Source organism: Podarcis liolepis (genome assembly GCF_965112155.1).
Source record: "Podarcis liolepis genome assembly, chromosome: 3".
NCBI classification, from domain to species: domain Eukaryota; kingdom Metazoa; phylum Chordata; class Lepidosauria; order Squamata; family Lacertidae; genus Podarcis; species Podarcis liolepis.
The window spans coordinates 116567180-116582637 of NC_139557.1; the positions used below are offsets into that span (position 1 = coordinate 116567180).

General features: G+C 42.4%; 1 long non-coding RNA gene across 1 annotated transcript; it reads left to right on the top strand.

Moving 5' to 3' along the window:
• Positions 1-11816: 11816 nt before the first annotated feature.
• On the top strand, positions 11817-14313 carry LOC310702391. The gene is made up of 3 exons (XR_014523489.1): positions 11817-11905; positions 13628-13756; positions 14206-14313. It is a non-coding gene; the product is annotated as an uncharacterized lncRNA (long non-coding RNA).
• Positions 14314-15458: the final 1145 nt, after the last annotated feature.

The following is a 15458-nucleotide window of genomic DNA, read 5'->3' on the forward strand; positions in this document are numbered from 1 at the left end:
GCTGTTCCACAGTGGAATGGGCTACCTCAGACTTTGCTTCATTGGAGGTTTTTAAACAGAGGTTGGATAGCCTCCTGTCAGAGATTCTTCAGCTGGGATTCCTGCACTGCAGAGGGTTGGGATCCCAATTCCACAGCTGTGTGACTGGAGTGATATCTGATTTAGGTCCTCGGTATTGGAATATGCCTGGGGGGCACATGCAGCCCCTGGAATGAGACAAACCTCTCTGGGCATCTTCCTGATGAAGCGCAGCCTGGGACATGCATAAATCTTCAGTCCTGGCAAGCACCAGCGGCACATACCAGAAGACTATGTGCACACTCACTCAGCAGAGTATAGCAGAAACTATCGTGGAGCGTGAGTGTGGCATTCTAAGTATTCATTAAGCAATATACAGTGGTACCTCGGGTTAATAACTTTATTCATTCTGGAGGTCCATTCTTAACCTGAAACTGCTCTTAACCTGAGGTACCGCTTTAGCTAATGGGGCCTCCTGCTGCCACCGTGCCACCGGAGCACAATTTCTGTTCTCAACCTGAAGCAAAGTTCTTAACCTGAGGTACTATTTCTGGGTTAGCGGAGTCTGTAACCTGAAGCGTTTGTAACCTGAAGTTGCTGTAACCCGAGGTACCACTGTATACAGGACAAAGCAATCATGGCGACCTCTCAGTTCTTTTCCAAGAGAGAGAGAAAAAGAAAAGTACAAAAATACAGTAGAGTGGAAGAGATCATAAGACTGGTTTCCATTCTCATTTTCCAAGCCTGGAAAGTAAACACAGACATGTGATGTAACAATCACATATCCAGCAACGGAGGAGTGAAATGCTAACACTTAGCGGGTGGGAAGATACAATCACTGGGCAGCAGAATGAAAGAACGAAGAAGTAACTTTTGAAAAGCAATTTAATTTGAAACATTTTGAATTGGAAAAATTGCAACACTTAACACTACATTTCTGGTCACACATAACCCCCAGTTTTCACTTGCATGTTCCATTTTCAGATGTCCCAGAGATTAAATTAATTCAAAGTACGTATAATACACAACATTGCAAAGTTGTACCACCTTTTGTATTATCTTTTCATGATTTCCAAGGAGAACAGAATATAAATAGGAGTCCTTCCAGGTGATCTTTTTACACTTCCTGTTTTTAGAGTCAATATATAGAGCAGGCAGGAACTATTTCCCCAAGAAGTCACTATCCAAATACCATATTTTTCGCTCCATAGGGTGCACCGGATCATAGGGCACACCTAGTTTTTAGGGGGGGGGGGATCAAGAAAAAAAAATCTTATTTCCCCAGCCCCAAAGAGCAGTGTACAGGCTGCACAATCTCTCCCTTCCGGAGGGGTTGCGCGGGGCTATGGCACAAGCCAAGGCAGCGAGCAGGAACAAGCCAAGGCTGGGAGACGCTGTACACGGCTAAAGAAGCCATAGCCCTGTGCTGCCTCTCCCTGCCAGAGGGGTTGCGCACAGCTATCAAAGAAGCCAAGGCAGTGAGCGGGATGGATCCCGCTCACTGTTTTGGCTTCCTCTTTAGCCCCACGCAACCTCTCCCTACTGGGAGAGGCTGTGCAGGGCTAAAGAAGCCATAGCCGCGTGCAGCCTCTCCCTGCCGGAGGGGCTGTGTGCGGCTATCCCTGAAGCCTGGAGAGCAAGAGGGACGGTGCGCACTGATGCCTCTCACTCTCCAGGCTTCAGCGAAAGCAACTCGAAGCCTCCGGAGTGCGGAGGGAGCGCTCCCTCTGCGCTTCGGAGGCTTAGCGTTGCTATTGCTGAAGCCAAGGAGCCTGCAATCGCTCCATAGGATGCACACACATTTCCCGTCAAATTTTGGAGGGGGAAAAGTGCGTCCTATAGAGCGAAAAATATGGTAAATATGCAAATGAGACCGTTGGTAAAATGCTTGCACAGATACAGTAAAGTAGTTCAAAAACTGGTGAAGGTCTTTTTTTTTTTTGCCATGATGAAGTGACTTGAGGGTTTGCCACTCTTAACTAAAGGCCTACCAATACTGTGTGCAGATTATTATAGTTAGGAAGAGATGGAAAACTGGTGGTCCTCCAGATGTTAGATTCCTGGTTTCCATCAGCCTCAGCCTGCATGCCCAAAGGTTAAGGGTTACCAAGATCTGAAGGGCCAAATTTTCAACGTGCTTATAGTAAGGGATTGGATATTGTGTCAGACACATTCTTGTGGGTATTGTTCATCAAAGGAATGCACAAGTGGTACTTATTGCGTAGGATTTAACACAGCTTGTTCTCTTCTCTTCCATAGGGGCAAAGTAGCAGGTCATAAAATGGTGCAGCAGGAAACTCCTAAATTGCATCAGAACCTATACAAAGGGTGAAGTCCTTCTTCAATGCCATTATTAAGCATCTGACACCCAAGTAATCTTTCAGAAGTTCATTTCTGGTGACTGAAAAGCCTTCCAGATAGTAACGATCGTAATAAAATAATAAATAAAATAAAATCAGACATGTTGTGCAAATGGAGTCCTGTGTAAACTGGGAGTCAAATTGTTTATTTGATTGCTGTGTGGCAGAATCAAAACATTCCTTGGTTTCCTTGGCTGCAATAGAAGGGAATCCAGCCTGCTGCAAGGAATTCAGAGAAGACCTGGTTTTATGGCTTCTTCTTCTTCCTTTTCTTCTTCTTCTTTTGAGGTGGGGGAGTTTTAAGAATCTCCTCTGACTTTTCTTTGGCCTCTGTGGAGAGCCAGTGTGGTGTAGTGGTTAAGCGCGATAGACTCGTAATCTGGGGAACTGGGTTCGCGTCTCCGCTCCTCCACATGCAGCTGCTGGGTGACCTTGGGCCAGTCACACTTCTTTGAAGTCTCTTAGCCCCACTCACCTCACAGAGTGTTTGTTATGGGGGAGGAAGGGAAAGGAGAATGTTAGCCACTTTGAGACTCCTTCGGGTAGTGACAAAGCGGGATATCAAATCCAAACTCTTCTTCTTCTTCTCTTCCACTTCAAACTGTGGAACTGTGGAAACTGATGAGCAAGGAGGATGAGAAAATACTGGCAGCTAATGTGCAGAAGTGGGCTGTGGAGAGAGAGAGGGGGAATGCATGTGACCACATCCATCGCTTGTATGGACAAGGATGAAGCCAAAACCAGTCATAATCACAATCATAATCATAATCATAATCATAATTTATACACCACCTGTCTGGCTGGGTTTCCCCAGCCACTCTGGGAGGCTCCCAACAGAACATTAAAAACACGGTAAAACATCAAACATTAAAAACTTCCCTAAACAGGGCTGCCTTCAGATGTCTTCTAAAAGTCTGGTAGTTGTTTTTCTCTTTGACATCTGCTAGGAGGGCATTCCACAGGGAGGACGCCACTACTGAGAAGGTCCTCCACCTGGATCCTTGTAACCTCACTTCTTGCAGTGAGGAAACCGCCAGAAGACCCTCAGAGCCAGACCTCAGTGTCCAGGCTGAACGATGGGGGGTGGAGGCCCTCCTTCAGGTATACTGGGTGTACTTAACCTGCCCCACAACTGAACTCATACGTGACAGGTGTGATTTGGTCAAATTAGTCTTGTGGGTCAAATGAGGAAGCTAGGTAGGCCTAATTACACCCGTAGGCCTGAGGTTTTCCAGGCCAGATTAATATGATTGCAAAGTATTTCATGGTTACAATTCTGATAAATTTCTAATATATATTTTGGCACTTGGATCCTTCGATCCTTTGCATGAAGAGTAGGCACTGACTCCCATGTACTGGGCAGGATGGCACTTTTCTCAATCTCTTCCTTCAGCCCCTTTTGTTACTTTCCAGACTGTTCTTAGCATTTGTGGAGAACTGTTAAGTTGTAGGTGAACATATCAGATGACACAGAGATTCTTCAAACAGCTCTTGTTTATTCACAGGCCAGAACAGAACTGAGCTGAAGTGTTCAGCCAACCTACTTATATAGAGCTCAACTACACGGCAGCAGTAACAACTTTCTGTAACTATCCAATCACTGAACATCACTTTCAATTCCTTATTTGCATATGTGGACCTGAGTGAAAACTATCTACAGTATCCCCCTGCTGGCCCAGGGTGAGAACTTCAGTACATAACAAGAACGATGGTGCCTTGGAGATGAGAATAGGAACATGCTGTCCCAAGACTAGAAGTGTGCCTTTAGGCCTTTAGATCTCAGTTTTTCTCTACCCTTTCGAGCTCGGTAAAGGGGCAAGTGGTGGTGGGGAGAATATTCCCTCATAAAATATGGGATACCAGGGACACATCTACATTCATGGTTTTTAAGGCTAAAAATGAGTTTTAAAAGGGTTATGATAATCATATATCCATATGATGAACTTTTAAAAAGTCAACAATGCGTTATTAAAACGTGATGCCAGAGTGCGCGGCAGAATTCTCCCCATCAAATAAGTGGGTAGACATTGTAGAAAAGGAAGCGAAAGAGAAACCAAATGCCTTGGTCCCAACCAAAGAAGAATGGCAACTTAAGTTCATAGAATCATATAATCATAGAGTTGGAAGAGACCACAAGGGCCATCGAGTCCAACCCCCTGCCAAGCAGGAAACACCATCAGAGCACTCCTGACATATGGTTGTCAAGTCTCTGCTTAAAGACCTCCAAAGAAGGAGACTCCACCACACTCCTTGGCAGCAAATTCCACTGTCGAACAGCTCTTACTGTCAGGAAGTTCTTCATAATGTTTAGGTGGAATCTTCTTTCTTGTAGTTTGGATCCATTGCTCCGTGTCCGCTTCTCTGGAGCAGCAGAAAACAACCTTTCTCCCTCCTCTATGTGACTTCCTTTTATATATTTGAACATGGCTATCATATCACCCCTTAACCTCCTCTTCTCCAGGCTAAACATGCCCAGCTCCCTTAGCCGTTCCTCATAAGGCATCGTTTCCAGGCCTTTGACCATTTTGGTTGCCCTCCTCTGGACACGTTCCAGTTTGTCAGTGTCCTTCTTGAACTGTGGTGCCCAGAACTGGACACAGTACTCCAAGTGAGGTCGGACCAGAGCAGAATACAGTGGCACTATTACTTCCCTTGATCTAGATGCTATACTCCTATTGATGCAGCCCAGAATTGCATTGGCTTTTTTAGCCACTGTTGGCTCATGTCAAGTTTGTGGTCAACCAAGACTCCTAGATCCTTTTCACATGTACTGCTCTCAAGCCAGGTGTCCCCCATCTTGTATTTATGCCTCTCATTTTTTTTTGCCCAAGTGCAATACTTTACATTTCTCCCTGTTAAAAGTTGACAGACTATGCACAACTTGCAGACTTAAGAGAACAAGAAGAGCATACGTTTAAAGAAGATTGGAAAATGTTTATTGAGTATATGGAAAATAACTGTGTACAGCTGAAATCACTGGCAGCATTAAGATAAATTCAACAGTGTAAATAATCTTTGACAGATGTAATAATGGAAAACCGATTGGTATAGTTTTTGTAAAATATGCAGGGATGTAAGATATGCAAAATGAACCATGGAAAGAGAAGAAGGGAAATCATTGATATTTTAAGTATGTGGAATGTTTATCTGAAATTGTAATACAGAAAATTTAATAAAAATTATATTAAAAAATAAATACATTTGCATCTGCCATGAACCACAATACCGAAAGCTGCAAATTTTATATTGACTGCAACGTTTAAAATAATCCATGCCACTAAAACCTTGAACTCTGAATAAATTTCATGGTTGATATCAAGAACTTAACTTTATTTTCCTCTTTTCTTTCCTTGGTGAATAGTTCCTGTCATCACGTGCATCGCAACCAGATCACTCATGCACAGAGCTTACCTGTCAGTATATCACAAAAACCTACAAATAGGTGGACATTCAACCTTCCAGGAGGCACATAACTATCATCAGAGTATTCTGCCTCAGTAGTCTGCCCTTGCTGCTCAACTTGAGATCCAAGTCAAGTTTCAACAATGAGTTTGCGCTGGCTGTTCATCATTGTATGGTTCAAGAAGAAGAAGAAGAGTTTGGATTTGATATCCCACTTTATCACTACCCGAAGGTAGTTGTTCTGAATAAATTGCACTTATACCCATTTTCAAACTCTTGACCGACCCCCATCCCCTGAAGATTTTTCTTCATAAAGCTCCAAGAAATATTATCAAAGGCTTTCTCGGCGTCCACAAAGATTAAAACTGCTTTAGTGTTAATGTCCTCTTGCAGCTTCTCCAAAATGTTAATTATATTCCTCGTGTTGTCAGACAAGTGTCTGCCTGGGAGAAAGCCAGCTTGGTCCTTGTGTATCTCTTCCCCTAGTACTTTTTTTAGCCTTTTAGCCAAAATCTCAGCAAATATTTTGTGATCCCCTTAATTTTTGGAGGGGGAAAAGTGCATCCTATAAAGCGAAAAATGCGGTAATTTATTGCAATTCTCTGGTGACCATTTCCCTACCTGTTTTTGCGCTTCCTAGCCTGCATCCCTCGAGTCCTTTGTGCAAAAAGAGAATGCATTCCCCACTAATGGTGTGGGAGGTCTGCTGCTTTTCCCAATCTGCTCCTTCAGTTGCTTCTATTGCCTTGCAGACTGTTTAGCATTTATTGAGAGTGATACTGCATTGGAAACGGCAATGGGAAGGCGCTATTTCAAGACTAGAACTGGGCTGTTAGGGCTTTAGTTCAAAGTTCTTATCTGTAGAAGCTGGGCTGCCTTCTTTACCCTCTGAGCTCTAAATTTAAGAGCAACACCCTCACTGTGTAGAACACATTGTTTAGAGTGGGTGTTAGTAGCAGTTAGCGTTCGTACTGGTGAAAGTGGAACAGTCACTCTTTCCATTGCCAACAGGTCCCCTTGCAGAGACCTACCGTATTTTTCGCTCTATAGGACACACTTTTTCCCCTCCAAAAATTAAGGGGAAATGTGTGTGCGTCCTATGGAGCAAATGCAGACTCCTTGGCTTCAGTGATAGCAACGTGAAGCCTCCAAAGTGCAGAGGGAGCGCTCCCTCCGCGCTCCGGAGGCTTCGCGTTGCTTTCACTGAAGCCTGGAGAGTGAGAGGGGTCAGTGCTGAAGCCAGGAGAGTCTTGCTCTCCCGGCTTCAGCAAAAGGAACCCGAAGCCTCCAGAGCGCAGCGGGAACTCATGCTGCACTCTGAAGCCTTCAGGGATAGCCACCTGAAAGGGGAAGGGGCTCCATTTCTCCTGCAACTTCGCTGAAGGGGCGCTGAGCAGAGAGAGGGAAAACAAGGTGAGTCCTATGGTCAGGTGTGTCCTATACAAATATGGTAATTTGTTCCTTGTCCACCTTCATTTCCTTATTAAGTATAAATAAAGGGTTATTTTTTGCTCTCTTTCTGCCAGGCAGCTGCCTCACCGCATGCAGCAGAAAAAGCCTGTGGCGCTCTGACGGGTTCTGCTCCTCTTGGCAGCGGCTGTCAGCTGGCCTGGCTCTTCAATCCCCGGACTCTAAATCTTGGCCCTGGGCTCTCGGCTTGGTGCCCCTGAGAGCCTGGAGCCTGGGTGCCCCGCACCCCTAGGGCCTATGGGTAAACCGGCCCTGGAGATGCTGGCCTGTTTGATAAGGTTACATTGATCTTGTTCTTCTCTGTTTACCAGGGCAAATAATATATTATCCAGTCTAAGCAAATCCTAAATGGCACCAGTTCCTTCCTAAAAGATGGACCTCTTCGACACTGTCAACTTGATGCACCTAATATGTTGGACTGGTGATCTGAAAGAACTTATTGACTTGCTGGAAAACCTTTGAGAAATCAAACTTCCCACGTAGTAACGGTCTCATCTGCAAAATAAAATCTCCCATTGTCTATAACAATGTTTTGACGTTCTGCTCCCAATAAAACAAAACCGATTCACAGATAAACTGTCAGTGGCACCTCATTTGCTCTGTTGTTTTGTCCTGGAGAGAAACTATTTTGCACTTTCCTAATGACTGCAAATGAAGAGAACCCAATCTGCAAAGAATGCAGACATGACTTGTTGCTCTTTCTGCTTCTACCATGCTTTTGATTCCACGAAGGTGGATTTGTTCTTTCCTGACAGTCAAGAGAAGAACACTTCATCTCTTTCCAAGAAAGGAGGAAGTCTAGTTGCTGTTCAGATCTCTGGCATCTGCAACCCACCGTACATTTTTGGCAGCATGCTTCCCTTTTAACCTGTGAGAAACACCCTTCATTTTTAAAAATAAACCTACACCAGAGTCTGGTCCATGGGGTCACAAAGAGTCGGACATGACTAAATGACTAAACAGCAACGCCAGAGTCACATCTAATAGCTGAAAACTCATCAAAACGTAAGGAAAGTCCTGCTGTATCAAACCAGAGATGCCCGAAGGAAGCCTACGAGCATAATCTGAGTGCAACTGCACTCTTCCCATTTATCATCTGGGTAGGCAACCATTGGAGACTTATCTTTCATGTAACAAAAAAAGGCTCCAACCAGCACAATTTTGTTGAATTGGTGGGCATGAGACCAGCCCAGCACAGACTGATCTCCCAGTAGTTTGTTTCTTTACTAGAGTTTGTTTCACGCAGGTGGACTGTTAAGCCCTTTCATCTACACTGTGTTCCTTATCAAAATTGCATGCCCCAATGCTAGTTTGGGGAGTAGGCAGGGTGGAACAGGTGCCTAATGTTAATGACACACTGGGGAGTATTGAAGCTTTCAATGCTGAGCATTACCTGATTTTGCGTGTCGGATTCGAACGAATCCTGGGTCAAGAACTGACGTAGGCTATTACAGACAGATTTGGGGTTTTCTCCAAGATGAAGCAAGATCTCTCCGAAGCAGTATCCTCCAAAGCAATTCAAACTCCAGAGACTGTGTCTGCAAAAACTGAAACATTTGCCCCCAAGCCTGCCCTGTTTTCTAGCCAAACGCCTCCTGCCACACCACCACCTCACCATTCCTACATCCAAACATACTCCTAAAAAACACTTATTCAACCCAAGTCCTCCCCCCCCCAAATGCAAAACCCTCCTTGCACTTTGCTTGGAGATGTTCACTCTGACAGTCAGATTCCTCCTAAACTGTTTCTTGCCAGCTTTGTGGTCAGCCTGTAATCTTGCGTAATGACACTAGCCTCCCTGAAAATTGGTTTTGCAGAATTTCTACTTCAGTGTGCATGTTAATCAGCCTGTACCCTACTGGAACATACCCTAAGGGACTCCTGGACGAAGGGCATTTCTATAGCAACTTCCCATTGCTGGCTGGATGATGGAGCTGCTTAGCCTGGTACTCTTAGGGTCTGGGCCCTGCATTCAGTGAGGGTGAGATGTGCAATTCAGGCTCTACACACCCAGTGCTCTCCAGTATGGCCGGTTAGCAATGATAGGCTTAATAGACTCACATCACTCGCTTTGATGGCGATGGAGCTGGTTCAAGGAGGCTTTGCCCTGGGTGGGAGACAGACAGTCTTTGTCTTTCAGCCTCCACATGTTCCATCTGCCCACACTGGAACAGCTTGTGTTTATGGTGATGGATCCTCAAGGTACCATGAATAAATCATGTATTTTTGCCACAATATTGTCTCCCACGTCTTCATTCTGGGGTGTGTGGGCAATGGGTTTGAGACACATTCCAATGTACTATACAGAACACTGACAATCATGGACCACCCCCCTTATGTAGAGAAGTTCTCCATACACATGTAAATGCACAAGAAAATTCCTCATCTATCTATATCTATCATCTATCTCTATCTATCTATCATCTATCTATCTATATCTATCTATCATCTATCTATCTATCTATCTATCTATCTATCTATCTATCTATCTATCTATCTATTATCTATCTATCATCTATCTATCTATCTATCATCTATCTATCTATCTATCTATCTATCTATCTATCTATCTATCATCTATCTATCATCTTTCTATCATCTATCATCTATCATCTATCATCTATCATCTATCATCTATCAATCTATCTATCTTCTATCTATCATCATCTATCATCTATCATCTATCAATCTATCTATCATCTATCTATCTATCTATCTATCTATCTATCTATCTATCATCTATCTATTATCTATCTATCTATCTATCTATCTATCTATCTATCTATCTAGCTATCTATCATCTATCATCTATCATCTATCATCTATCTATCTATCTATCTATCTATCTATCTATCTATCTATCTATATCTATCTATCTATCTATCTATCTATCTATCATCTATCATCTATCATCATTCTCTCTTTCTCTTTCTCAACTATCTATCATCTATCTATCTATCTATCTATCTATCTATCTATCTATCTATCTATCTATATCTATCATCTATCTATCTATCATCATCATCTATATCTATCTATCTATCTATCTATCTATTTATCTATCTATCATCTATCTATCTATCTATCTCTATCTATCTATCTATCTATCTATCTATCTATCTATCTATCATCTATCATCTATCATCTATCATCTATCATCTATCATCATTCTCTCTTTCTCTTTCTCAACTATCTATCATCTATCTATCTATCTATCTATCTATCTATCATCTATCATCTATCATCTATCATCATCTATCATCTATCATCTATCATCTATCATCTATCATCTATCATCATTCTCTCTTTCTCTTTCTCAACTATCTGTCATCTATCTATCATCTCTCTCTCTCTCTCTCTTTCTCTCTCTCTCTCTATCTATCTATCAATCATCTATCTATCATCTATCTATCTATCTATCTATCTATCTATCTATCTATCTATCTATCATCTATATCTATCTATCTATCTATCTATCTATCTATCTATTTATCTATCTATCTATCTATCTATCATCTATCTATCTATCTATCTATCTATCTATCATCTATCATCTATCTATCATCTATCATCTATCTATCTATCTATCTATCATCTATCTATCTATCATCTATCTATCTATCTATCTATCTATCTATCTATCTATCTATCTATCATCTATCTATCTATCATCTATCTATCTATCTATCTATCATCTATCATCATCATCTATCTATATCTATCATCTATTTATTTTTAATTCATTTAATTATTTGACAGTTATTAACTATAATCAACACGCATTGCAGGAAAAAAATCACTTCAGCTTAAAAAAATTAAGGAAAAACTATGAATTATAATGTTTCTTTAAAAAAAACTCTCAAAGCTAACTTGAAATTGCTTTCTCATGAGATATTTATTTTCTTGACAATATTGTATAAGGGGCAAGCAGTTTCCCCAGAAACGATTTCTATATTTGCCTGCAGTTCTCACTTAGACATTATTTCTGCCATTATAGCCATTATCCCAAACTTTATTAAACCATTTTCTCCAAGAAGTGTATGTAACTTTCTAGTTTTGAGCCATTAACTGTTTCTTTATGTATTCTCTTTATGATAGGTGATGTATAGTTCAGCAATATCATTGCTGGATACATGGAAACTTCATATTTCAATATTTTTGCCATTAGTCTAAAAATCATTTCCCCAGCATAACTACGTGTCCACAACATATGGCAATATGTTCCATTCTGCTCTTTGTACCCCCAGCTGTTCTCAGAATGTTCTTAGCTGTTTTCAGAAGGCTTTTAATTGTTTTTAGATTATTTCAATTATTGATCTGTTTGCTGCCCTGGGCTCCTTTGGGAAGAAGGTGGGGATATAATTGGAACCATCAAAGAAACCTCTTCTAAAGCCATCCAAATGTAAAGAACACCTTGTATCAACATTCTGAGGGTGTGCTAACAGCTGCCACTGTTAGTACCTGGTGGAACAAACAATCTTTCAATGGCCAATGAGGTTTCCTGTGTGGGCCTCTTGCTGCCTGTGCATCCTAATGGAGTATAAATTCTTCTGCTTCTTCCACATCCAAAGAGAATGCGCAGACCCAACGTTCAGCTATGAAGACCTTCCATCCTCTACTTCTATGTCATTTTTTCACACTGCTGACTTTTTCAGGTGAGATGCACAGGGCACATCGGCAGTGATAAAACCAACCAGCCTGTTCAATGAGGCCACTTGTTTATTTGACCCAACATTGTCTCAAAATGATGGGAATATTACCTTGTTTTTTCCTACCGTGCTGTTCTAGAATTAGAATCCCATTTCTTTGGAAATATCATTAATGGGGTGCCTTCATGGAAGGGGAAAGGCTCAGCAATATTGAGGATCCCTTTTTATTTGAGCACTCCCAACTTCAGGCAACAGTGCAGCTGAGTGATGTTGGGAAGGACGCAAACCAAGTTGTTTATATGTCGAGTATGTTGCTATGGCAAAAACCTATTCTTTGCTATTAGAAAAACAACTATTGTAATAAATTGCCAGGTAGCATTCTTTAATTTTATGCTCAAAATTAGTCATGATTTACTGGGGGATTTCTGGGTAAGGTGCAGAAGGAGGAAGACATTTCTTGCAGAAAGACATTGCATCATTCTTAAAGAAATAAATAAGAAAACCTTTGAAGTTGCCGGTAAGGTCACTCTCACAGATTTTCTTCATCAAAGAAATGGACAAACATCATGCAATTGAGGGAAATTTGAGGGTGAGGTTCAAAGATCCTTCTCCTTTAGTTAGCCCAGCCTTTGGTCTGGACCTTCCAATTCCCCCTCTGTATTATGTGTCTCTGATCCTCACACAAAACAATGGAATGGGGTAGAGTTAGATTGCAGGTGATGTAACAGGGAGGCATAGAAACATAGAGGAGCAATGAACTCCTCTAAATGTCCAAGTCTCTGTCTTTCTTCCACGCTTCCATGAAGTGTGGCTATCCTTGAACTTGCTAGCAGAGTGCTGACTTGAGGATTTTGTTCTTTAGAAAAGCAGAGTAGCAGATGACTTTTTTCAATTTAAAAAGAAAGAAATAGATAAAAACTTCATTAATTTATTTAAATGAAAACCCTCCCTGTGTTCTGCTTAAAGTAAAAAAAAAAATCCCCCAAAGTCCTTTAGCTCTCTGAAGGCAACCTGCAGGATAGCCACATTTCTTCTGATTTCCTATTGCTTCCTGACATGTCCTCTATAAATAAACACACACTGGTAAGTTAAGAAGCTGGTGTGTGAGAAACTGGTGTGTGTGGGTGTGTGGGTGTACACACAAAGAAGGCTGCACACCACACAACCACATCTAAATCACTTTAAGACCAAAATATACTCCCTCGCTGCAGTGCTTTGAAGTTGTGACATCAGAATCTTATTGATTGATTGATTGATTGATTGATTGATTGATTGATTCAGTTTATCTAGTGACCTGTATCCAATGTTCCCATGGTGGTTTTCCTCAAGGGATTTATTCTTGTCCATCCCACAACTGGGGATGGGGGCATGGGATGGTTTGGGGCAGTGGACACAATTTGAAGTTATTGCCATAGCACTAAGTCCCATGCTTTTTATGTGCTACAAGAAGGATTAGTGTTATCATTTTTTTTTAAAAAAATTATACCCTGCACTTTCCTCCAAAGGAGTGGAGGGTGGTAAATGTGGAGGTTTTCTTCGTATAGCATATAGGGGGTCCTGTGAAGGAAAATGAGAAACTGAATGAGTGGCTCCTAAAAGCCCTTGAATATGACGAAGAATGCTCCCTGAGTTGCTGTTGGTTGTTTTTTTAAATGGCAGCTTAATGTGACTATCTGAAAGTGAATTCATAGAGATGCTGGCAAACTCTCTTCCTCTGTTTTGCTAAAGTTTCCGGAGGATTTGCAAATGCTGTCGCCAAGAAACGTGGGGCACCATGCAAGCCAGAATGTGATGAAGATGTTTCTGCAGCAAGAGCCTGTTCTATTCCTTGCTTTGTCTTCTGCTGTGAACGGCCAGGTAATATCACCTTGCTTTTAATGTGCCAGAACAAGAATGAGGCACTGGGGTATTTTTGGGCAAAGCACGCGGTAAATGGGTAGGTATGGTTTATAAATGTTGTCTTTGCCTGGTTCCTGAAGTTCCTTGCTTCCTAATGAATTGTGGGGTAGCCAGGAATTAAGGTGAAGCCCAATGAGTGACAGAATGACGGGCCTTTAACTGCCCTTGTACTTGTGGGATGGACAAATTCATAGATTTGATTCATAAAGCAACAGGCAAACAGAACTGTTGGTTTATAGATGGCAATCTTTTGTAAATTTTGTAGCTGAATTTAGGGTATTTAGAGATTGAATTGATAAAGATTAAACTCTTTTCAAAATAATTAATAATGATAATAATAATAATAATAATTCCTGCATTCATAGGAAGTGCTTAGAGATGTTGATCTCTTTTCTGTTTTCATACAGCGCACCAACAATTTCTCTCCTTTGTAGCTGATAAATGTTTGGGTAGATGCAGGTCAAGGTGTTCCAATGGTGAAAATGTGCCTTTAAGAAGACCCTGCTCTACTCCTGAGAAGCCAGGTAATATTCAAATACCTTTTGCCTGCTAGAACAACAATGATGTATTGGGGAATTTTGAGCCAGGTGTGCAGAGGCTGGGTACAGATAAGTTATTTACTATGTCTATGAGTGCATTTCAAAGTCCATTGTGAGGTAGACAGGAATTATTGTGAAGCCCAATGAGGAATTGAATGAGTAGCTTTTAGAAGCCCTTGCACTTCTATAGATGTGCAAACTTGTGGATCCTGGTTCATCATGACAAACAGCTTTATGGAGCTTTTCCCTGGAATGACCTCTCCCCGCATAAAACGGGGGGGACGGGACCTTTGCATGGACGCACGCAGCCCCTGGATCTTGAGTGGCTCCATCAACACAGGCTTGGCTTCGCCTTCCCCCAGGTGGGATACCTGGAGGTCTCCGCCTACCTCAGTCAGTTGTCCAATCCCGCCTGGGGGAAGCGTTGCCAAGGAGACCAGGCCAGGTAGTGAAGGGACTACCTGCCCACACAATAGAGGGAGGATCTTACCTGGGAATCCTCACTTGGCTTCTCCCACCCTACCCACCCTCAGTTAAGTCTTGTTTTGCAGGTTAACTTTCCTTCACAGGTATGCGGGTGCTGCTACGTCAAGGTCGCTGTTAAAGGGCCGGAAAGGAATTCCCCTGCATTGGCAGGTTTTGTCTTTCCCGTAGCAAAATGTCACAACTTTGGTGGTATCAGGCCTTGGGCGGAATCCTTTAGTCTATCTTCCTCTTTGCAGCAGCGATACCAGGGTTCCCCGTTAAAGGGGTTTCTGAGGGGAGGTTTTGACCGTACGCCGAGAGGTCGTCATTGTTCTCCCCTGCAGCAGTGGCATAACGGGCGTGGCTATCTCTGCTTGAACATATGTTCTCCAGAGCCGGCCCGTTCCCCCCCCACACTGGATAACCCTGATGCTCCCTAGGTCCCTGGCTGGGCACTGGGGAGGGATAATGCCCAATGCCTGAACCAAGGTCTACCCACATCTGAAATATAATAAAGTTGTGGCCAATTTAATCCCATAGCACGTTGTCTTGAGTCGTTATTCCACATGACGGGGGGGGGGGGGCGCCCGGGATCTGGGGGACTAGAATCATAGAATCATAGAGTTGGAAGAGACCACAAGGGCCATCGAGTCCAA